This window comes from Felis catus, chromosome D2 (assembly GCF_018350175.1).
Source record: "Felis catus isolate Fca126 chromosome D2, F.catus_Fca126_mat1.0, whole genome shotgun sequence".
NCBI lineage: Eukaryota > Metazoa > Chordata > Mammalia > Carnivora > Felidae > Felis > Felis catus.
Genome location: NC_058378.1, coordinates 87827763 through 87850814, shown reverse-complemented (window position 1 = coordinate 87850814; position 23052 = coordinate 87827763). Strand labels below are relative to the sequence as shown.

General features: G+C 49.0%; 1 protein-coding gene across 2 annotated transcripts in view; it reads right to left on the bottom strand.

Annotated features, from left to right (window-relative positions):
- Positions 1-23052, bottom strand: part of LOC109496942 (zinc finger protein 883-like) — a 47889-nt gene that overhangs the window by 21376 nt on the left and 3461 nt on the right. Inside the window, exons 2-5 of one of the 2 annotated variants that reach the window (XM_045040916.1) lie at positions 11450-11550; positions 9800-11106; positions 9201-9352; positions 7247-7421 (exon numbers count right to left, since the gene is read on the bottom strand). The gene's annotated coding sequence lies outside the window, so the exon portion shown is untranslated. Of the gene's footprint in view, positions 1-7246; positions 7422-7843; positions 7877-9200; positions 9353-9799; positions 11107-11449; positions 11551-23052 lie in introns of those variants that run through there. The other variant, XM_045040917.1, reaches the window with a different exon arrangement.

Below are 23052 nucleotides of genomic sequence, written 5' to 3'. Positions count from 1 at the left end.
GATAGTCCCTCTCACACAGATAGAGCCCTAGCCCATCTCCACCTTGTCTCTCCATGATTCAGCCTTGGGAATTTTCCCAAAGCTAAGGGAGATCAGTCACTCCATTCGTGGGGAGTTCAAGGAGTTCATGGCCAACTTTCAATCCATAGCTTCTCATGACTCAGTGGGTCAGCTGAGATACATATGACCTAGCTTTTTACAGAGTACCCAACAGGATGAATGTCAGCTTGTGCACAGCGGTCAGCAGCTCAGCAGGACACCCTTAACTGTCTTTCCCTCCACTCTTCTCTTATTTTCTGCACTTCCTCATTGTTGCTTTTTGCAATCATTTCCCAAATAAACGGTGTACACAAGCTAGTATCTCAGCTCTTCTGGGGATAGAGGGGAATACAAAACAAAGACAGCAAGAAACCCAAGCAAGACAACAACTCCTACTCAAGTCAAGTCAAAACAAATACGGGAACCCTAGCCAGAACACTGACCTCTTCTCAGCAAAGAGTGGTCCCCAAGCCAACAATCCTAACACAATCACCCACCAGAATCAATAACATCACCAGGAGGGTAGCACTTCCCGTGTGTTTCTCAGAAGACCCAATTGCCCCCACTGAAAACTACCACTTATGTTTGAGTACATCTCTGCTTGATAGAGCCTGAGTCACATATGGGATATAAACTGCAAGGAAGTCTGGTTTCTTCTGTGACACCTGCAGGACATCGGAGTCCCCCACCTGCCCCCATCCTCTGCAGGACTCTGCCCCACATGTCCAAAGCCTCCTCTCTTGGATCACGCTTCTGCCATTTCACCGCCACGGGTCTCCATGTGCCCTCACTGTGGTCTGGAAAGCTAAGGCAGTCATTAGGCCCACCTGGTCTGATGGTGTTGCGTCTCATTTATCTCCGTGACTGGATGGAACAGAACTTATTTCTCGCTCACTGTCCTTCCTGTGCTGATCGATGCAGTGTGGCATGTGAGATGCTGCAGGTGACTCAGACAGGCGGGGGTGGTGCCCGCTCCAGGTGGGCACCGGCTCTCCCACGCAGGACGTGGAAGGAACGCATTGACCTAAAGTAGTGCTCTGGGTAGGATGTGTGGGCACGGGATGTTTAGTAGCTCTGTTTCAGCACACTTAGCATGGACTCAGCCCGGAGAAGGAGACGTCTTCCCAAAGCAAGCAAAGGGGTCCCTTTTCCATCCTCTAACACAGGTGGCAAAGGCAGACTTACAGAAGAAAACGTATAAATATTTTGTGTTCCCAAAGTGGCAGCAAAAGCACATATCTGAGACACAAATACACACTCTGCCGGGAAAGTGCCTGCTCCAGACTTGTTAAAGTAAAAGGGTCAGTTCCTACTCCTACTTTATCGTCATTTCCTCTGCATCCCATTCGTAGCCCCTTTGCTCTGAGCTCTTTCTCCAAGAACCACCCTGAGTCATGGAGAGAGCAGGCTTCAGGAGAAGCTGATCTGTCAATGAAGCAGGGAAAAGAGAGTACAAGAGCCAAAAGAGAGGAGGAAGAGACAGTCATGGAGCAAGACAGCAATGAAGACTTTGGGAGGTTTCTGATCATAGCCTGGAATTTTTGGAATCCCAATACTCCCTTTCAACCACATGCACGAGGACGAGACAGGGAGGAGAGAAGGGTTTAGGTATCATGGAGAGAAGCATTGAGATTGTTGAGGTGACGTGATGGAAGAAAGAGTTCTGGAAAGAAGAGAATAGGAAGGTACTGTTAAAGGTGGAGCCTGCACTTTCAGTTGGGCATCTTAATCGGCTCTGGTGGCCCCTGCACTCCAGGAACCTGAGGCTCCAGGCTCTGTCACGGAGAAGAGGGCAGCAGTAATACAACATGCACACACACACACACACACACACTCACACGCACGCACTTAACGGGATTCATCAAGGCAGCACCTTCTCTCTAGCAGGCAGATGTGTAACTACAACATACAGGAGGCAACTTGCGGAACACCTTCCAGGGCGAGATGAGTGAATAAGAGTAACTTGTGGTTTTCAGACGTTTTGAGAATTCAGCCCATAATAGGACACACATTTTACTTCCAACCCGGTAAATCCCTATATACCCTCACACAACTGAAACAAAAAGTTCACAAAGTGAATCTTACCCTTCACTAATTGTGGTATGTTCTAATATTTTCTTTTCTATTCTACCCCAATTTTAAAAAATAAGTTCATCAAGCTCCTCAGAATTGATTCTGCTGCAGCTTCAAAAACAGTTAGATGAATGAAGTATTTAATGGCCTGGCAGTGCCTCTTCTACGTTGACCTCCCACGGCACTGGATGGAGGAGTCACGGAGCAAGGCCTTACTCTCCTATGGAATGTGGTGAGAGTCACAGTATGACCATTTCCTCTGAGAAGGATCCCTGTGTGAGTAACTCATCATCAATTGTGTCATGCTGAGAAGCACACTTAGCTCTTGGAATCTCGTGTTCTGAATTTTTCTAAGTTGGAAAGGAGAACATACACTATACAAGGGTGCCTGGGTGGCTCAGGCAGTTCAGCATCTGACTTTGGCTCAGGTCACGACCTCACTGCTTGTGGGTTTGAGCCTTGCAGCGGGCTTTGTGCTGACAGCTCAGAGCCTGGACCCTGCTTCACAGTCTGTGTCTCCCTCTCTCTCTGCCCCTCCCCTGCTCACACTCTGTCTCTCTCTTTCTCAAGAATAAAAAAACATTAAACATTTTTTATAAATAAATATTTAAAATATATATATATATATATAAAGGATGTATACTGTACAAAGTTGTGAAGACAGAAGCTGTGTACATATCACTCCTGGCATATGGAAGATGATCCACATACAGGCCCACCTTAGACATATTGTGGGTTCTGTTCCCAACCACTACAATAAAGTGAATATCACAATAAAGTGAGTCAGATGAATTTTTTGTCTCCCAGTGCATGTAAAAGTTATGTTTACACTACACAATACTAAGTGTGCAATAGCATTATCTCAGAAAAGCAATGTACATACTTTAATTGTAAAATATTTTACTGCTAAAAAATGCTAAGCATCATCTGAATTTTCATCGGGTTGTAATCTTTTCATGGGTGGAGGGTCATGCCTCAGTGTTTTTGGCTCATCAGGGTGGTGGCTGCTGAAGGTTGAGGTGGCCATGGCAATTTCTTAAAATCAGATGACAATGAAGTTTGCTGCACTGATTAACTCTTCCTTCCCTGAATGACTTCTCTGTGGCGTGTGATGCTTTTTGACAGCATTTTACACACAGAACTTCTTTTAAAATGGGAGTCAGTCCTCTCAAGACCTGCTGCTGCTTTATCAACTACATTGATGTTAACGTCTCGCGTACCATACTGGACTCAGTTGGACACATTCCCCATTACTACCAACACTCAGCGGAAGAGCGGTCCAGACCGCTTTGAGTTGGGCACTCCGCATGGTCCTTGGCTACTGTGGCCTGACTCACCCCTTCATTCCCCTGAGCCTGCTCTGGCAAAGACGTGTCACTGCCACCATGTGCTGGAAGCAGCCTCTTGTCAGCTCTCTCCTGCCTTGATGAGCCTGCTGCATCTGACACTGTCCGTGGGAATGCTCCTTCCCTGGCTCTCCCAGTCTGCCCCAACTCTCCATCACCGTTGCTATGCTCCTTCGTCTGCTCGCCCCTGGAGGAAACATCTTGTTACCAGTGAGATCGTGGGTGGGAAGAGAGGTGTTCCTGTGTCGGTGAGGGACGCCAAACAGGAACAGGGAAGGCAGGACAGCAGAAGGCATGGGTCATGTCCATGCCAAGTCCTGCCCTGATGAGTATTTTTGGCCCTAGAGGAGAGAGGAGTTAGGGCAGAAGCTGAGAGTCAGAACATGAGTATTGCTGCACCTGAGCCTCATGACCAAGGCGGACACACAGTGGAGTGGGTCAACTTCCTGCTTCCACAGCAGAGCACGGGGCCGGCATCTGGTGTGCTGCGCAGAGCTGGTGACCCGCACCAGGTATCCCTGTGTCCCCAGAGCACTGGGGAAGCAGCTCGCACTGAGGGCATTTTCACAGGGAGACAGGGCAGGGCAGCCTTCTCCTTCAGCACGTGTGAGGCTCTGTGAGGTCTCCCGGCTCCAGGCTCGGGACAGAGACTAGCCAGTTGTCCACCAATTATGTTCGCTCTTGTTCCTTGATTTCGGTCAGATGTTTCCCAGAGGACTTCCTTGGGGTTTGGTGTGTCCACTTACAGTGAAGGGAAAATGAATAGAAGGCATGGCTGCCAACCCCCTGGTTCTCAATGCTGCTTTCTCATCCGCTAGCTGGATTCAAGTGAGCATGGCGATAATGTGTTGAGACTGGACGTGGGGCAGACTCAGTCGGCACGTGAGATGGGACAGGAGAAGAGCTCTGGGCAGCATGGAGGGGTAAGAACACTCTTGTTCTTCAATAGGCGTGGCAACTGGAAAACTGTGTAACTGGGCTATCCGCTTTCACTCTCTGAGACACTTTTATTAAGCAGAAAATATGCCTGTTTCCTTCCTTGTGCTGGCCCCCGGGAGAACATGCCATGAGATGATGCCAAAGCAGTAGGTGAATATTTTTGCACATTTAACAGGGAGTAATGGATGGAAGGGAGGCGTGACAAGGTTGAAGTCATACACTCATCAGGCCCATATAAGGGCATTTTCTCAGTTTCTCCTGGTAAACCAGCTTATGTGAGTCAGTGCTCAGTCAGCTGACACTGTGAGTCTGCTGTGAACGAGGGTTTCCTAACTTGGCTACACAGCAGGGAGTCTGGGTCCTGGAGAAACATGGCTTCAAAGAGCACCTCTTGAGAGCAAGTGTGGGAAGAAACCCTAGCTCTCAATGTGCACTCTAGATCCTTAAAACTGCACCTTAATCTTATCCTCAACCCTATACTCTGACCCTCACCTATGACCCTAATTTAACCCCTGACCCTGAACTCAAAATCCTGCCCTGACCTTTTAACTCTGATTCTGGTTCTGGCCATATGTAAGGGCCCGGTGTCACAGCGCTGGGACAGACAGGCTACAGCGACGCCGGTGGCATCCAGGACAGCCTGCACTTGGTTCTCAGATTCCCTGTGCAGGTAAACACACACTCACGTTTACAGAAATTAGGGTTCATGTTTTCACCCTTTTTGGGGCATGTTTCCATTCTTTATGAATCTAAGACCTTCTGGTTGTGCCCCATGGAAACACAGTTCAAAATCTTATTTGAATTGAAATGAATTTATAGGTTAATATGGGGAAAATGTCATCCTGGTGTTGGTTTTTCTCTACTCACATGTTCAAAATATCTCCATTTACTGAGGTCTTCTTTGTGCCCTTCAATACCTTGTTAATTTTCTCCAAAATTGTCTTGCATAGCTTTTGTTAGATTAATTCCTAGGGATGTATTTCTTATAATTGTTGAGTCCATTTTAAATGGGCCTTCTTTAAAGTGCATTTTGTGTTTGACCATTGCTGATGTACCTAACCCATCTTTTCTGTCATATGCCTTTAGAACCATAAATTTTCCCACTAAAACATTACATCTGTTCCTAATCATAAAAAGATAAGGAATTCCACAGCATACATTTTCTTTCTAATTCTCTTCTTGCTGCCCATGCGATTTTCCTTTTATATCTTACTGTTGTTTAAATGCAAACATATTCCAATTTCTATAAGAATTTCTGTTTTGGGGGGGGCGCCTGGGTGGTTCAGCCGGTTGGGCGTCCAACTTTGGCTCAGGTCACAATCTCACTGTTTGTGAATTCGAGCCCTGTGTCAGGCTCTGTGCTAACTGCTCAGCGCCTGGAGCCTGCTTTGGATTCTGTCTGTCTGTCTGTCTGTCTCTCTTTCTCTCAAAAATAAATAAACATTAAAAAATTTTGTTTAAATTTCTCGTTTTTTAGTTGATTATTTAATTTATTTCCTCAAACTCTTTTTTTCTTAATCAGTCTCTCTAGAGGTTTGCTATTTTTATAGTTTTCCCCAAAACCTAGATCTCATTTTTTTCTATCATTAGTTTCTGCTTTTGGTATTATGACCTCTTTATGCTCTTCTAGAATTTGCACTCTTACTCTTTCTCTACCTTCTAATTTAATCATTTGTTAGACTTCAGTCTTCCTTCCTCTTTTCCAAGATTCCTTTTATTTTCCTTAGGTCTATCTCACAAGTATTTCTAGTAGGGTTTTATTTAACGACTGCTTAAAGTGCACATTATAATGGAAATTATGAATCTCTGGAATAAAAACTGTCCTAAATATTTTTTCTCCTACCTTTCTTAAGGTATAAAGGTTTATTTTTTTACCATGATTACTAAAATGCCTTTTTTTAATTTAAAAAAATTTATGTTTTTTTCATTCTTTTTGAGAGAGAGAGAGAGAGAGAGAGAGAGAGAGAGAGAATGAGTGGGGGAGGGGCAGAGAGAGAGAGGGAGACACAGAATCTGAAACAGGCTCCAGGCTCTGAGCTGTCAGCACAGAGCCCAACGCAGGGCTTGAACTCATGAACTGTGAGATCAAAACCTGAGCTAAAGCCAGAGGCTTAACCAACTGAGCCACCCAGGAGCCCCCTAAAATACCCCTTAAGGAAACAAACAGGGGTGCTTGGGTAGCTCTGTCTGTTAAGTATCTGACTCTTGATTTGGCTCGAGTCATGATCTCACGGTTCGTGGGATAGAGCCCTGCATCAGCTTCATGTGCTGATGGTGTGGAGCCTGCTTTGAATTCTCTCTCTCCCTCTCTCTCTGCCTTTCCCCTGCTCATATGCATGCACTGCTTTCTCTCTCCCTTTCTCAAAATAAATAAATAAACTTTAATTAAAAAAAAAAAAAAGAAAGCAAATGACTTTTTGGTAAAAATTGTACTTACCCAGAGTTAGCCAATGGGGTTAATAGAAATATACTTCCCTTAAAATTAAACACTCAGGCACTTATGTGGCAGAGCCCCTCCCTAAGGAATGTGGTGAAAAACCTCAAGACAAGGAAAGGCAACCTGGCTATATGCCCGCACGTGACATCCTCATGACTCTGTAACAAGACCGCCCATTCAGAGTGTACCTTACCATATATGGGAGGCAAAGGAGCAAAAATTGTACAAAAGGCCACACCCCGCTGCACTCGGGGCTCAGTTTTTGGGGTATGAACTCACTGAGCCCCTGCCGGCACGATGAATAAAGTTGCTTCCTGGAAAGAAAAGTCTCGGTGACCTGTCTCTTTGTGCGAGAACGCTGCTACGCTTAATTGTCATAATTTAAAGTTTTTAAAGGAAAAAGATGACTGACCTTACGAGTGAAGCACTGTCTGAACTCGGTGTCCTGAGTCACGGCATGAGGCAGATTGGACGGGACGAGATTAATGTATCTCTGGACCTCACGCACCACGGCGTCTGTGTAGAGCATCCGGGCACTGTCGCTCATGCAGGGGAAACCACTCTGTCGATTTCCTTGTGGACTCTACCTGCATGAGAAACAGTGTCACTTGTGAACCATCCAGAAATGTCAACCCAAACTGGGCTGTTGGGGACAGAAACTGGATCCTACAAACTCGCAAAGGAAAGCATCCCTTCAGTATGTTTTGCTGTGTCTGCAGCTGTGGTTTGACCGAAATGGCCTGTAGTGCAAATGTGCTGTAAGTTCTCCACACAGCGGTTCTGTTAGTGTCTGGATCTTTCCCATGTTGTTCACAAGAACTAAGAGGGCAAAGTTACAACCCTTCAGTCCCACACAGATCTTTGCACAATGATAATGCAGAGAAGTCTGACTCCAGAGACCATCTAAGATGTCTCCAGCAACCATTTTTCTGAACACTTACAAGAAATGGAGGGAAATGCTTGCCAAGTGCCTCTTTGTACCAGATAGCCAGCTAGAAACCTTCCTTACCCATGTCTAGGGCAGGTGTTGTTGTTGTTGTTGTTGTTGTTGTTGTTAATTTTTTAAAGGTTCATTTGTTTTTGAGAGAGAGGCAAAGAGAGAGGGAGACACAGAATCCGAAGCAGGCTCCAGGCTCCGAGCTGTCAGCACAGGGTCCAATGTGGGGCTCACATCCACAAACCACGAGATCATGAGCTGAGCCAAAGTCGGAGGCCCAGCCGACTGAGCCATGCAGGTGTTTAAGGCAGGGCTTAATGTTCCTGTTTTTAGAGGAAACAACTACAATTCAGAGACCTCGAGTATCCGGATGGAAGCTATCTGATTGTGGAGCCAGGATTGCAACCAAGACTGTTTTACTATAACCACACACTGCTTTTTGGAACAAAACTTCCTAAGTCAATAAAGTGTTGATTCCCTCAGTCTTTCAAGTGATAACTATGTCAATTTCATGAACTAGCTCCACAGAACCACAGAAGTGCTACAGATAGGCCCTCAGCTTTTGCTTGGTGTTGCTTTGTACCAAGGGGGAAGGGAACTGAACTGAGAGCACACCTGCTTGTCCTGAGCCACACAGCCAGTGTGCAACACTATGCCGGCTCTGTCACAAGCCTCCCTCGTGTGTGAGATTCAGAAACCAATCCCTTCCTCTTTCACTGTTCAAAAACTTACTTGTGATATTTCATCTCCATTGTCATGAAACATCCCAGTTTATTTGTTGCCTGCTTGTGTAGGACAGTATGTGCAGGGGTCTCCAAAGACACATCAAAGTTTGGGAACAATGATCCAAACTTATTTAAGTTATTCTTTGCTGTTAACATAGCAAGTCAGTTTCTAAAAATTTAACCTAAATCCACAATCAAGTGCACTTATAAATTTTTGGTACAATGATCTTTTTCAAATTATGTGTGATAGCAAAAAATGTAAAACAATTAAACCTCTCAAAATAATAAATAAATTATGGTATCCCTCAGTATAAAAAATTGCATGCTAATTTGAAATAATATTTTGTAAGAACACCTAATAATGTGTGAACGAGTCCATAATTTACTACTAGGTGGAAAAATAAAGTTCAGTGCTGTGAAATTCCAATTGTGTGCAACATGTGCATACACACACAGAAAGAGGGGAGGCTGGAGACCATGCAAATGGAAGTATAAACTTTTATCTGAATGATAGGACTACTAGTGAATTTTTAAAATTTGTCTTCGTCATTTTCTATACTTTCCAATTTTCATAGGCTAGGCCTGTGTTAGTTAACTTGGAAATCAGGGAAAGCCAGAACATGAAAAGAACTAGCTGTGCTGAAGCACCAGGAGGGCTGTCTTCTTCCCCCGTGTCCGCCCCCACCCAGGAGCGCCTCACTCACCTTCCACCTCTGGGTGCTTCAGCCGGATTGGCAGGGCCAGCCACAGTGTGCTGCTGACCGTCTCCTGTCCAGCACTGAACAGGTTAGAGCCAACAGCTGCTAGGTTCTCAACATTAAATTCAGAATATGGGTCGGTTTCCCTGTAGATTTCCCTGTAGGTAGTGGAGTAATCAGTTACATGATTTCATCATAAGTCCTCTATTAGACACACACAGATGTGGGTTAGAAAGGATAATAAGTCCTTAGGAGGTGGAATGTTTATGGCGTATATGAATGGTTATTTTATGCCTTTTTTTTTTTTTTTTTGCCTAAGTGATTTTCACTTGATGCCTAATTTGTAATCGGCAAAGAGGTTAATAGTTGTAACATCTTGCATAGTGGAAAATATATTTTAAGATGTTGTGCTTTGGACGTAGTCTTGAAGAAAAGGTAAAAACAGGGCCCACTTGTGCATAAACACACGCACACACACACACGTTAGCCACCAGGCCCTTATTCTTTGTCCCATGGTGGGCTCTGTCCAGGGATTAGAGACAGGCGACCTGTGCTCCCAAAGTAGCAATGGTTCCAACCGTCACCCTGAATACCAGCCACTTTACCTGCAGTTCTGTGATGGTCCATGGGCTCCTGGGGGGGGCAGGAGGGATGGTCTCAGTCAGGTCACTTTGCCTAGCAAGTGCTGAGTAAACACTGAACCATCAGGCAGTTAATGAGGGAAAGGTACGCGCTCCACATGTCAGCCCAGCGGTGGGGAAACACACCATGGAGGCCTGGGGTCTTCCAGACAGGGGGCATCAGACCTGGACCTGCGTGCACGGAGCCCAGGCAACATCTATGCAATGAGGGCCACGCAGCCGCCCATGCAGCACGGGGGGTCTGCCACACACACCTCCTCCAAAATGTTGAGGAAGCGGTCGACGTAGTCCCAGGGCCGCTCAGACTCCAGAGCCCCTTGATGCTGTACTACTCTCTCCAAAATGAAATTTCTTATATTCTGAGTGTTTTAAAAATATTCTGGTGTCTCCCAGGAAGATAGTGACTGAGCAATGGCCACAAATTGTAGGGAAAAGCCACACCCTTCCTTCCGCCTCCAGGACTCAAAAGCGAAGACAGGTTGTGAGGCATTGAAGCATCTCTGTTAAGGGGGATCCTACCCTCTGCAGCCCCTTCCCATTTCTGGCTGCAGGACCCCGGGTGGGCTGCAGCCTCCGCGGGCACGTCAGAAGAGATGTGTTGGCAGAGGGCAGCCTGACTGCCTCTCCAACGGGCTTTCAGCTATGTTACGTAAGTGGCCCTATCACTTTTCCACAGCTGCCCTCCATCATCTCAGGTGCACCCTGGGCCGCTGCTTCCCTGTTGCCCACGGTGGGACTCTGCACGCAGGTTCACCCCTGGCACCAGTGGCAGGTAATCCAACAAGCAGAGACAATTGGCTTTACCTGGGCCCAGAAAGAGCTTACTATGGAAACGTTTTCATTCAACAACCCAGTCCGATTCAGGAACTCCTCGTCTTGATAGTTGACGTGCTCCTTAAAGAGGATGAAGCAGATTGTGTTGCAGGGAGAGCCAGCCAGGATGCAGCAGGGTCCATGGGCTCAGCTGGTAGGAGGGACGATTACCAAACTCAAGGAAAACTTTCATGAGTGGTCTACACTTTCCAAATAAAAATGAGGGAAGATGGTTCCAGCAGGGTGGTGCCGGGGCTCAGGGAAGCATAGGGAGGTAACCCTAACTTCCCACCAGATGCAAACCCACCCTCTGTCTGTGTGAGGACCCGCACCAGGTGCTGGGCTTCCTCCCGGACACGGCCCTCGATGCTCCTCCTGCCCGTCCCAAAGTTCCACAGGGTCATGAGAGGAAAACGACACATTTGCTTCCACCGCTTTGCCATGGCTGGACGCAAGTCCTGAGGGAGAAGCCAAGGACAGGAGTCTGGTCACCAGAGGGCAGGCAGAGGGGCCCTGGCACGTGATGGGCACTTGATAGTACGGGGACTTCCTTGAGAACTGCTTTCAGAGGATCAGAACGTCAGGAACGTTTCCCCTTCTACAGACAAGCAGCAGCATCTACCTGGAGCTAATGTTAGAAAGTCGATTTTCAAAAGTCCATTGACTATCAGTTCTTCCCTGGAGGGAGCTCATCTGAAGGACTTCACCTTCAGACACATCCCAGTTTGGCTCCTGCCCCAACCTGACGGGCTGCTTCTCTCCCTGTGTCCTACACAAAAGCCCCATCAGGAGACATCTCACCTCCGGCCGCACAGATCAGACGTCAGTCCCACCAACTTCACCACAGGCTTGCCAAAAAACACCTGCATAAGAGCAGGTGAGCTCACGCCAGCTACCCATATCTATTAACGGGGAAACAAAGATATTTCCGATAACTTAAAGTGTTCAGATTAATGTCTCCAGACTGATTCGACAGGATCTTGGCACCACAAGCAAAATAATAAGCAGAGATAAAAGAAGCAATCGGGACAGAAGAGTTGGTAAGAGTTAAAAATTGATGTCGCGTCTTCTCACAGTGACGGTCTAGGTGATTCTGATCAATCTGTTCTGCTGAGATGCTGCACAAATGTACATATGGTTCATGAGAACCAGAGCCAAGAAGGGAACAAGGAACTTGGGCTTGCTTTCCCACAGAAGCACAGGTGAGACACAAAACCCCAGCAGAGCTACTAAACACTGGGAAGGTCCCAGAAGCAAGAGTCAAGCCTGCCAAGGAGGGCATCTGCAGTAAAGGACTGGGGTTGCAGCCGGCACTGAGGGTCTGCTGGAGACGGACCAGCCCAGCGGGGTCGGCAGCCCAGCTTCTGACCAGCTGCCAGTGAGGCCCTAGAACACTGGTGGTGCTCTTCCTCACCTGCCCCGAGGAAGCAGGAAATCCTCTCGGTGGGAAGGGGCTGTTGTTAAAACCTGAAACTACCGCCACAAGTTTTTGCATAAAGTGTCTGGAACCTAATACAAAATTAGTAACAACCTAGAGAGCGCAGGTCACAGAAATCAGCTGCCTGGGGCTCCATCCAGTGGCAACATCAGGGACATTACAACTGCTGAACAGGTCAGACTTAAAAACATTAAGAGTTTGTCAGAGATCTGAAAACTAATCAAAGAACCACATCAAGCTTTTCAAATTGAAAAACAGAATAACTGAAGTGAAACACTCAGTGTTTACACACAACCAAAGACGGGACTTGTGAGCTGACAGCCTAGTCTAGGCCGAACAGCAGAAGTTGAGGGATTCGAAACCCCGAAAGAATTTAAGGAAGTATTCGGATAACATGTATGATCTGAGGGTAGCAGGGAAAAAATGTCATGGAGGAAATGCTTGGCTGAATGATGGCAGAACTTTCTCAAACCAGCACTTACTCTTTAAAATGCAGAAATAGGATCAATACACACAAAACCAAATTTAGTCACCTCTGAATAAAATTGATGATGATAAAAAGAAATAACCCTACAAGCAGCCAGGGGTGGGGGTGGAGGCAAAATACACATCACCCTCAAAAGGATGACACTATGAACTGTAATTTTGCAACAGATAGAATGCACGTCAGACACGAAGAATGACATCGTTAAAGGACAATCACCACTGACCGAGATTTCTGTATCATTTGAAACAATTTTCAAAAATGAAGAAGAATGTGGGGCGCCTGGAGGGTGCAGTCGGTTAGGTGTCTGACTTCAGTTCAGGTCATGATCTCACAGTTGGTGGGTTCGAGCCCCGCGTCGGGCTCTGTGCTGACAGCTCAGAGCCTGGAGCCTGCTTTGGATTCTGTGTCTCCCTCTCTCTCTGTCCCTCCCCCGCTCTTGTTCTGTCTCTCTCTCTCTCTCTCTCTGTCAAAAAAATAAATAACCATTTTTAAAAAATGAAGAAGAATTTAAGGCATGTTGAGGCCACTGTAATCTGAAAGAATTTGTCAAGAGAAGACTGCATTAAATAAATATTAAAGGACGTATTTTGGGCAGAAGTAATATGATTCCAATAGTCACAGGGCCCCTAATCTTCATTGTTTGGATACAGACATAGGGATAATATGACCTATCACAGCTTGTGTATTTTCTGCCTTAGTAGATAGTGCTTAATCAACACAGGAGATGCGCTCAGGTGTGTCCCTGGTAGCATCATCCGTCATGACCCCAAACTGAACACAGCCCAGATGTCCACCATCAGCAGAAAAGGTAAATGATACCCAAACAGTGGAGTGCTACACAGGAACAGAAATGGACGAGTGCATCAAGCACAACATGGATGCAGCCAGAAGCACACTTTTGAAGGGCACAGACCATGTCCTACAGAGAACCTGCTGTATGATGCCACGTCTCCATAGTTCAAAACCAGGAAAATAACACGCTGCCATTAGATATCAGAACATGTGGTACCTCTGGGGAAAGGCAGAGAGAAATGATCGCGGAGAGGGCAAGAGAAGGCTTACGTGGTGCTGAGGTTCTTGTTCCTTGATCCGAGTGGTGGTTGCACATGTGTGTTTGCTGTGTAGTCCCCCCCTGAACTGTACATTTGTGACTTCAAACTAACGCCACAAAAGGTCATATCAACTGTTGTGCAAAGTGGTTCAAGGGTTCCCTGAGCAATCGAGACGGGGCTTAAGACTGAGCCGGTGACCTGAGAGAGGTCAAGGAAATCTCTCCTATTATAGAAACAAAGAGACAGCAGTGGGACAGAATGGACAGAATGGACACCAAGGCCCCTAACCTAGGACACAAAATGCAGCAGCTGGATGTCCAGTTCAAGTCTTCTACTCACAAGCCGCCAGATGGCCATGAGGGCAAAGGGAGGACACTCCTCGGGGTATCGGGACTCAGAAAATACCCACACTCCCCCTTGCTCACTCCAAGGTGGTGCTCCCATGAAACACAAAAGGAGTGCGCTCCCCCCTCCTCTTGTGCACTGCAGGGCTTCTCGAGAAATGAACACTTTGGCCCAAGAAAACCCAGCAGTACCTACCGTCCATCAGCACAGCAACTCTGCAAGAAAGTAGACATTTTAGCCCTTCTAAAAATGAAGACCTATCGCTCAGAGAGTCTGAGTAACTTGCACAAATCACCCATGTGACACTCTTCCACCCTACAACCCCCTTCTCCTCAAAAAGCCACCTATTCTGGAACAAGACATGGAGGAGAACAGAGGGAGAGAAAAAGCAGGCAGGTTTGGGTGTCGTGGGGGGGTGGGGGCAAGGCCGTGATGGAGTAAGTGAGGTGCCTGCCACACCCCCAGCTCTCTAGCCCCAGGAAGGCCTGTGAACCACAGAAATGGGCACATGTGAGGCCCGAAGGGAGGCAGGCTGGCCAGTGCTCTGGAGGGAAACATACCACAGCCTCTGAGGGCAGCATCCAGGATGGGGAACCTCCCTCTGCCTCCGAAGCTGACCGTCTGACTGCACAGGGCATCCTTCAGGGCCTGGTGTCCATGTAGCACAACAATGGGATGCAGCGAGTACATGGGGCCATATTGCTCAACCAGGTGGGGAGAGTGGCACAGGGCACCTGAGCCCCTGCCCTGGGTCCCAGAGGCACAGGAACAGTAGAGGTGAAGACAGTCCCTCTCAGCAGCCCCAACGCCTGGCCAGCTCCCTCCCCTTCAATGTGTCCCAGCCAAGACTCGGGGCTACAGATTGGGGGCCACACCCACCTGGGGTGGGGGACAGGACACACCAGTGAGGAGGGGCAGCAAGCTGGGAGGTGATCTGGTCCTTGAGAGAAGGTCGCTGGGGAGGGTCTCCTTGGGAAGGCAGCATTTGAACACCAAGAAAGGAGGGGATGCAGGCAAGGGGGATATCTGTGGGAGCAGTCCCTGCAGAGGGACCCTCAAAGCCCTGAGAACTGAGAGTGCCCAGGTTGGGAAGGGGTGAGGAGGCCAGCGGCCACCATGTGCAGCCAAGGGCAGGAGGGCATGAGAAGCAGGGTGGAGGGTGAGAGGGCAGGTCCCGTGAGGTCTCCTCTGTATGTCAGACAGGGGCACTGGCTGCTGAGGGAGTGGGCCCCCCAGGGTCTCCCTGTGTGGAGCATGGACAGAGTGGAAGGAGGGGCATCTGTGGGCAGGAAGCTGGTGGATTCATCAAGATACCGAGAGAAGGCTGGATTCCCAGTGTCTTCTCAAGGTAGAGTGAGGGGTTTGCTGGGACATGGTGGGAGAGGGTGGTTGGGATGATTCTTGGCCTCTGGTTGGAGCAGCTATGGGAACACATCTAGCCCTTCTTGACACAGGGAAGCTGGGAGAGGTGGTGGGAGCAGAGGCACAGCTTTGAGCCCATCAGTGCAAAGTGCCCATGAGCTTGCAAGTCCTGTGGAGTCCTGGGCTGCTGGCCTGGGAGCTGCAGAACATTCTCTCTGATGGCCGTGTTTCTCAGAGAAATAGGAGTGAGCACGTCATGGCAGTCGGAGGGGATATTGTTGGAGATTTGAAAAAATAGGAGCAGGCAGGAAAGAGTCCTCTAGGAGAGTGGGAGAAGGGCAGGAGGGGACATCCTGGGGCTGCAGATGGCATGAAGGGGCCCAAGAGGTCAGGGACCAGGGAGTAGGGCCACCTGTGTCCTCAAAGCATGGCCCTGCAGAAGCACAGACTCTGGGCAGGGAGCGAGGGGAGCAGACCTGATGCCAGGGAAAGAAGCACATGACTGGAATCCCGGCCACGCTGGGACAAGAAGGTGCCCAGGTGGGTGGCAGAGAGTGGAGACACTCCGTTGGGCACCACTGAATGCCCACAGTCAGTCTCTTCATGACCAGAGCCGGGGACTCCATGAGGGCCCTGCAAAAGCTTCTAGACCACAAGGCAGCCTAGGACACATCCACTCACACCCCCTCCCTCACTCAGGTCAAAATCCACCCCTGTCTGAGGACCCTGATCACCCTTCCCGAGTAGATGCCCTTGATCTTTGTGTCTGAGTCTACACGCACTGGACTGACAAAGGACAAGGATATAGCAGGTCTCAGCAGAGCTGACCTTGAGATCTCACAGGTGCAGCCAGAAAGCTGGATAGGTGGTGGGCACTTTGAGTCATGACAATGTGGTGCACTTTTGGCAATGACCACACCGTGCCATGGACATACTCCTCACTCCACAGATGCCCCATATTTTAAGGTCACATGTCAGTCAGAATCAAAGCTGGCAGGGCCCTCTCATGTGAGAGACCATTAAAGAGGGCTTAGAGAGCCAGGTGAATGACTTAAGACACCACCACTAGTTAAGAGTGGAGCCAGTTTGGAGGGGTCACCCCTCGTGGTCTTTTCAAGAGGATCAAATAAACAAAAAGTAGGATATTCTAGCACAACTGAAAGAGACAAAAACGTCCCCAACACTAGCTGAGAAATCTCAGCCCAGTACCTGTAGCAACCCAGAGTACAGCTGGCCATACCTCAGGGGTCTTACCCTGGATAGAGAGGTGGCATGTCCCACAGTTTCACCTGCAGCATATTCCCAATGATGGGAAGGGGACGAGGGCCAGGTGGGAGCATAAGCCTGTGAGTGCCTCGTCTTCTCCACAGAGTCGAACATCAGGAAAGCCGCACAAGCCACCAGGAGGGTGGGCAGACCCAACAGAGCCATGTCACTCCCCTGTGTGGGCTGTTGAGCTGGCACTCAGAACGCCAGCCACTGTTGGCATCTGCTGTTGAAGACGGTTGGTTGTGATTGCAGATCAAGTGTACAGGAGACCCACATGCTCCCGCACCACGTTTAGAAATGTAATGGGTTTGGCATCCTTAAAGCCACTTTACTCAGACTCTACACCGTCCCCAACAGGGTTCATCTTTGTCCCTTTTTTGTCACCCCCCCCCACACACACCTAATCCACAAGGGAAAATCTGGGTGTCTCTTAGTGGCCACAGACTGAGTCCTGCTCTAGCTCACACAGCCCTGGCAGGTGGAAGAGGGTCTTTAACTGGATCCCCTGACTCCCTCTTCTTCCAAATCACATCCCACTCTATCTCCTCCATCTTGGGCATCGGTGGTTCCTCCACCTGCAGCACCTTCTTCTCCCTTCCCACTGGGCCCCTGCACCAGCCGGTTCAATCCATTTAAGACACAGCAGTCAGAATCTCTTTTAAAGGCACAGATCAGGCCAGGTCATTCCCCTGCTGAAAAACCCTGTTGGAGATCTGAAGACACAGGAGCAGGCAGGAAGGAGCCCCCTCGGAGATGGGAAGAGGGCAGAGGGTAAAATCCAAAACCCTTAGAAAGACTTCCAAGACCCTCCTAGCCTGCCCTACGGGGCCTCCCAGCGCTCAGCTACAAGGACAGCACGCGTGATGTAGCCTCAAGGGCATCTCCCCCCTGCCCTTCCCCCTGCTTGCAATGCCCTTCCCACCTCTTCTGTACACTCACCTGCACCATCAGCTCCCAGCCTCTCCTGCACTCTCACCACACTGACCTTTCCTTCTGTCATGTCGCAAGTGGAGATTGTACATTAACTTTGAAGGGTCACTGTGTTTGGACAGAGACCATGGAGTTCAGGACAATGGGCTGGTGTTCACTTCACTTTGGCCCCCAGGATGGGGTCCAGCTTCTTCGTGCCTCCCGCTGGGCAGACGCAGCGCACTTTACAACCCCCTGCATCTTCTGTCTCAGGATCTCTCACCCTTCCCTACCCTCTTCCTGCTTCCATCCCATGGCAGGCTGCTTCCTCATTTTAACTGGCATCTATTTGGTTATCAACAAGATTGCACGAGATTAGTATTTTTAGGTTAATGGTCCATTTGTAATGTTTGAACTGTCATTTGCCCATTTTGCTAACGGGGTATTTACCTTATTGACTTTTCAAGATCTTCATGATGTAGTCAGTTTTCAAAAAAGGCAACAACATCTTCATCTACCCAAACAATAAACACGTTTACTTACTGGGCATATCCCCCAAGCATATATCAGTTTGTCAGATTTGATGTCAGGATAGTTAAGACAACGTTTTACATGAAAAATAATTGCCATTTACTCACTTATGGCATTATAAATTAAAGTTTGTTTTTTTAAGCTAAATCCTCATTTTAAGTGTGGGAACGATGCAAAGGTATGTGAGGAAAGTTACTACCTCTCCTCCGAACTCACCCTTGCAAACTCCCCGGGGTCAGCAGCCAGACACACATTGCGCCTGTTGGCTGCACATACAGAAACACAGAAGTGGGCGGGAGGTGGGGGGGTTCCAGTGCCACTGGACTATACAAAACAGGGCCCTGCTATACCACTAGCCTACTTGATTTTTATTCCCTCACCAATATTTCTTGGGCATCCTCCTAGAAATCAGTAGACATAGATTCTGGTCATTCTTTTCTTTTTGTTTAATGTTTTATTTATTTTTGAGACAGAGAGAGACAGAGCATGAATGGGGGAGGGTCAGAGAGAGAGGGAGACACAGAATCCGAAGCAGGCTCCAGGCTCTGAGCTGTCAGCACAGAGCCCGACGCAGGGCTCGAACTCACGGACCATGAGATCATGACCTGAGCCGAAGTCGGATGCTTAACCGACTGAGCCACCCAGGCGCCCCATCTCTTTCTTTTAAGAGAGAGAGAAAGAGAGAGAGACAGAGAGAGAGAGAATGCATGAGCTGGGGAATGGGGCAGAGGGAGAGAGAGAAAGAATCCTAAGCAGGCTCCATGCTCAGTGTGGGGCCACACGTGGGGCTTGATCCCATGACTCTGGGAGCATGACCTGAGCCCAAATCAAGAGTCAGACGCTGAACCAACTGAGCCACTTAGGCACCCCAATTCTGGTCATACCTTTTAAATGCTGCATAATATTCCAAGATGTGATACATGATAATATAAAGAAATTCTCAACTTTAATGTTTGTGGGCCCTGCTCTGGGCTCCCAGGAGAGGTATACTTGAACATTGACCAGGGTCAAAATGACTCTGCAAAAACTCCACGCGTGGGTCTATTTCTGCCCCAGCACGCTTTGTATATCTGCTTTGTTTAAAATATAACCAAGAAGGAACATCCCACACACAAAGATAAGCAAAAGGAAGAAACCTCCCTTGTTGCCACAAAATTAAAGCCCTACAGCCCAGCACACATTAGAGGCTGAAGATGAGGTCTGCAGCTTTCTGAAATGTCCTTTGTCTGATGGCTTGTGACCTTTTCTGTAAACAATGCGTCCAACCCTGGACAACCCTGGACCGGATGTCCTTCCCCCGCACCCTCCTCCTCTCTGTGAAGAGCATGTTCCCAGGCAGCCATCCTCACTTGGGCTCAAGGAATAAAGCTCTTTCTTCTTTTTAGAGATTCCAAAAGGTTTGCTCATTTTTGCATCACGCATCAACATACACCACACTTGCTAAGTCATTCCCCAGAAGGTGCCTTTGTGTTGATTCCAGGTGTTTTTGTTTGCTTTTTACCCCCAGTAAAGGATGCTGCCTTGAGGGTTCTTTCACATATATTTTAATCTTCTGTTGTTTCTATTCCTGTGGTTCCCAAAACAGGAATAATTGGATCAAAGGGTGTGTATCATTTTCCCTGGAGAAGGTTCTGCCAGATTACTTTCTAGAAGGCTAGAGCACCCCCTTTCTCCCGGCCCTGCATGTGCTCCCTGGTTCCCCACATCCCTGCTTCCGTGGGTCTTCAGTCACTGCAGTGTCTCCATCTGCACACTCTTGTTGGCACGTCCCATGTGCCCGCTAGAGTAGGTGAGCGTTATTTCTATTTCCACAGGACACGCTCCCAAAGTGAGATTGTTGGTTCTGCCGGTTTACTATCTTTAAAATATAATAATTTGAATTTTCTTATTTATTGACTACCTGTTCATTTTCTTTGTCCACCTTTCTCTAGTCTTTTTTCTACAGATTGTATGTGTTCTCCACATGTAAAGGCATTAAGTATTTGCCTATCACGTGAGTGTATATGTGCAAACTTCCCGGTGTTGTTGCTTTATGCTTGTAGTGAAATTTGCGCTACAAAAATGTGAAACTTTAATACAATCAGATATGTCTATCTTTTTTTTAATAGCTTCTGTTTTTGCTGTATTGCTTAGCACAGATTTGTTGGAATAGCTTTCTGGATTTTCTTTGTTTTATTTTATGTGTATTTATTTTGAGACAGAGAGCATGGGAAGACCACAACTAGAGGGAAACAGAGAATCCCTAGCGGGCTCTGGGATGTCAGCACATAGCCTGACATGGGGCTGGAACTCATGAACCTTGAGATCATGACCTGAGCCAAAATCAAGACTTGGACGCTTAACCCACTGAGCCACCCAGGTGCCCCTTTCTGGATTTTCTTCATAGCTAGGTGATTAATAGATAGATATTCCTTGAAAAGATGCTTTCAACAGAGCAGCTCCAGCATCTTGTGAAGAAACCTCAGGACTCAGCTCCTGCCTGCCCTTTGGCTGTGCATCAGGGGCTGGCTCCAGTCCCCTGCAGCAGCCCAGCCCCCGCTGTTGACCACCGACACACACAGACAACGAATGATGCTGAGTCTGGGTTGGCAGGAACTGGCTCCCATCAGACAGCATGCATTATGGGATAATATCAGGGGTTGTCCTGAAGCCCCCCTCTTTTTACTGAAGTGTCGTCCACCTCTGGAGTCCAAGTGAGGATGGCATCTGAAATGCTTTCAAAATAATAGAGTGTCTCTATGTGAACGGTACTTGTGCACATGGAACCTTGGAGCCCACAGTGTGAGAACACACTCATGGGGCCCTGGTACAGAGTAACAGTCCAAGGCTCTGTCCTTGAAAGGTGCTCTCCAACCTTGTACTGGTTCATCAAAAGCCACTCTGTACAATGGGAAATCTTACGGCAGTTCCTTGCCGTGTGGCACCGGCAATTAGAGCTTCTCCAAGTTGGGCTTTCTGGAGGTGCTCTGACTCCAGCTGAAGCAGGTGCCTGCTTAAACCAGAGGAAAAGGGGAATACTGGTCATTTATTCAACAGGTATGTATCAGGTCCCTACTCTGTGCCAAATACCATTCTAACCAAAAGGGAAATCTTCAGGGCACAAAACAGAGTGTGGCTCCCAGGAGCCTCCATGTTGTCTTTGTGGACCGTGTTCAGAGTTTTTCTCAATCCTCTCATTGATCACACAATAATTCTGGCAGGCAGCTGCTATTGTCCTTTCACAGATGTCCAACAGAGGCAGAGAGTGATCCAGTAGCTTGCTCAGGGCTACACCATTAGTGAATTTGGAAGCATGGGTTTGAAGCGAGGCAGCTGCACAGCTAATGGAGGTGCTCCTCTGGAAGGCTGCCCCTGCACTAGGTAGACTGGACCATTGGCCTCAGGCCTATCCCTTCATCCCAAGAAGCAGAACTAAGTATGTTTTCCAGGAAACCTGGGCCCTGCTCTCTTTCCTGGGTCAGTGCAGATGCAGGAGGCCGCCCTTGATGGCAAACTTCTCCCCAAAGGCACTTGGCAGCAGCAGGGGGGGCAGGCGGGCATCACTGTCCTCAGGTGCCTGCCAGGGACAGACTTTGAGGCCCCCTGACCACCGCTTATGTGGACACTGGTCAGAAGTTCAGGGAGAGGAGGGAGTGGTGTTACTTCCCTCCTTCCCTCCCCAGGCAGGTGAACCGCACTGGGCTCACACAGAGGAAACTGTGTAGCGACCTCCCCTGCTGCCCTCAGGTGGGACTTGTTGGCGATTCCGGTCAGGAAAGCAGTGTCCCGCCCAGCGGGGCCTCGGTGCTGTGTGGAGGTCACAGTGTGGTCCAGCCTCCGCCCTCGGTTCCTCTTTTCCCCCACTTGACTTTGGGTGATGTCGCCATATCCATTGCCCTGTAAAATAACTCCAGTACATCTGTTTTGGAACAAGTTTACTTTTCTTTCCACAACAGAAATTCCCTGCTTTTCATCTTCTGCCCCGCTAAAAAAAAAAAAAAAAAAAAAAAAAAAAAAAAAAAAAAAAAAGCGTTGGCATGATTTAGGGACCTCACACGGAAACTTAGAGACAGTTCCGTGTTTCTGCGCCTGGGACCTGGGCACGTGGACAGGGCTGCTCTCTCAAGGCCGCGGTGGGGGCGTCCTCTGCCCTGACCCGTGCGCACTCTGCAAATACAAGTGGACTATAGATCAATATTTGCGCTTGGCAGAAAGAACCGTCAAGGACTCTGAGAGGATTTGCAAAACCGCGGCTGACGGCCCCATCCGCTGGCGTGTGCTGGAAGCTGAGGCGAGCCTGGCAGGTGCAGGTGCGCCGCGCGGCTCCTGCCGCGGGAGGTGCCGGCAGAATGGGACAGGGGTCCACGGGGGCCCGGGGTGCTCGGCGTCCAGTGTCGAGGGTGCGAGGGAATTCGGAGGGGTGCGTGTACCTCTGTTGAGTAAAGCGGCGCGGTCGGTGCTGGTTTCCTAACCCGCTCTCACTTGCACCAACACGTTGCTGTGCTAGGAAGTGGTCCCGAGCCAAGCAATTTAAGCGGCGGGACACTTAGCACCTGCCTCCACAGCCTGCTGCGGACGACTTTGAGCGCGTCTCCTTTTCTCTCCCACAGGACATGGATGAACCGCGACTCTCGACGGGGGCGCAGGAGGCCCCGCCCGGACCGGGAGGGCGCCCGGGGACCGCCCACAGGAGGCGGCAGGCTGACCCCGAGCCCCCCGCCCCGCTCTGCACCATGATAGAGTTGGAGGACCCGGCAAGCTGGCTGAGAGCGCTCCGTCGTGGGCACGTCCCTGGGTCGGAGGAGGAGATGAAGCCCGCTCCGTCTGCGCGGCCCCGGTCCCCGGAGCTCCGTTCCAGACCTTCCGCTGCTCAAGCAGGGAACTGTCACAACCCCAGGCCGCTGCCCCAGCGGCAGTCCCCAGTCCCTTGGCGTCGAAGGGCCAGGCACCGACCTAAAGCCCCAGGCGCTCTGGCTTGCCCCGGGGGCTCAGGCGCTCCTGCCCCCAGGCTCGGGCCACAGGAAACGTCCTC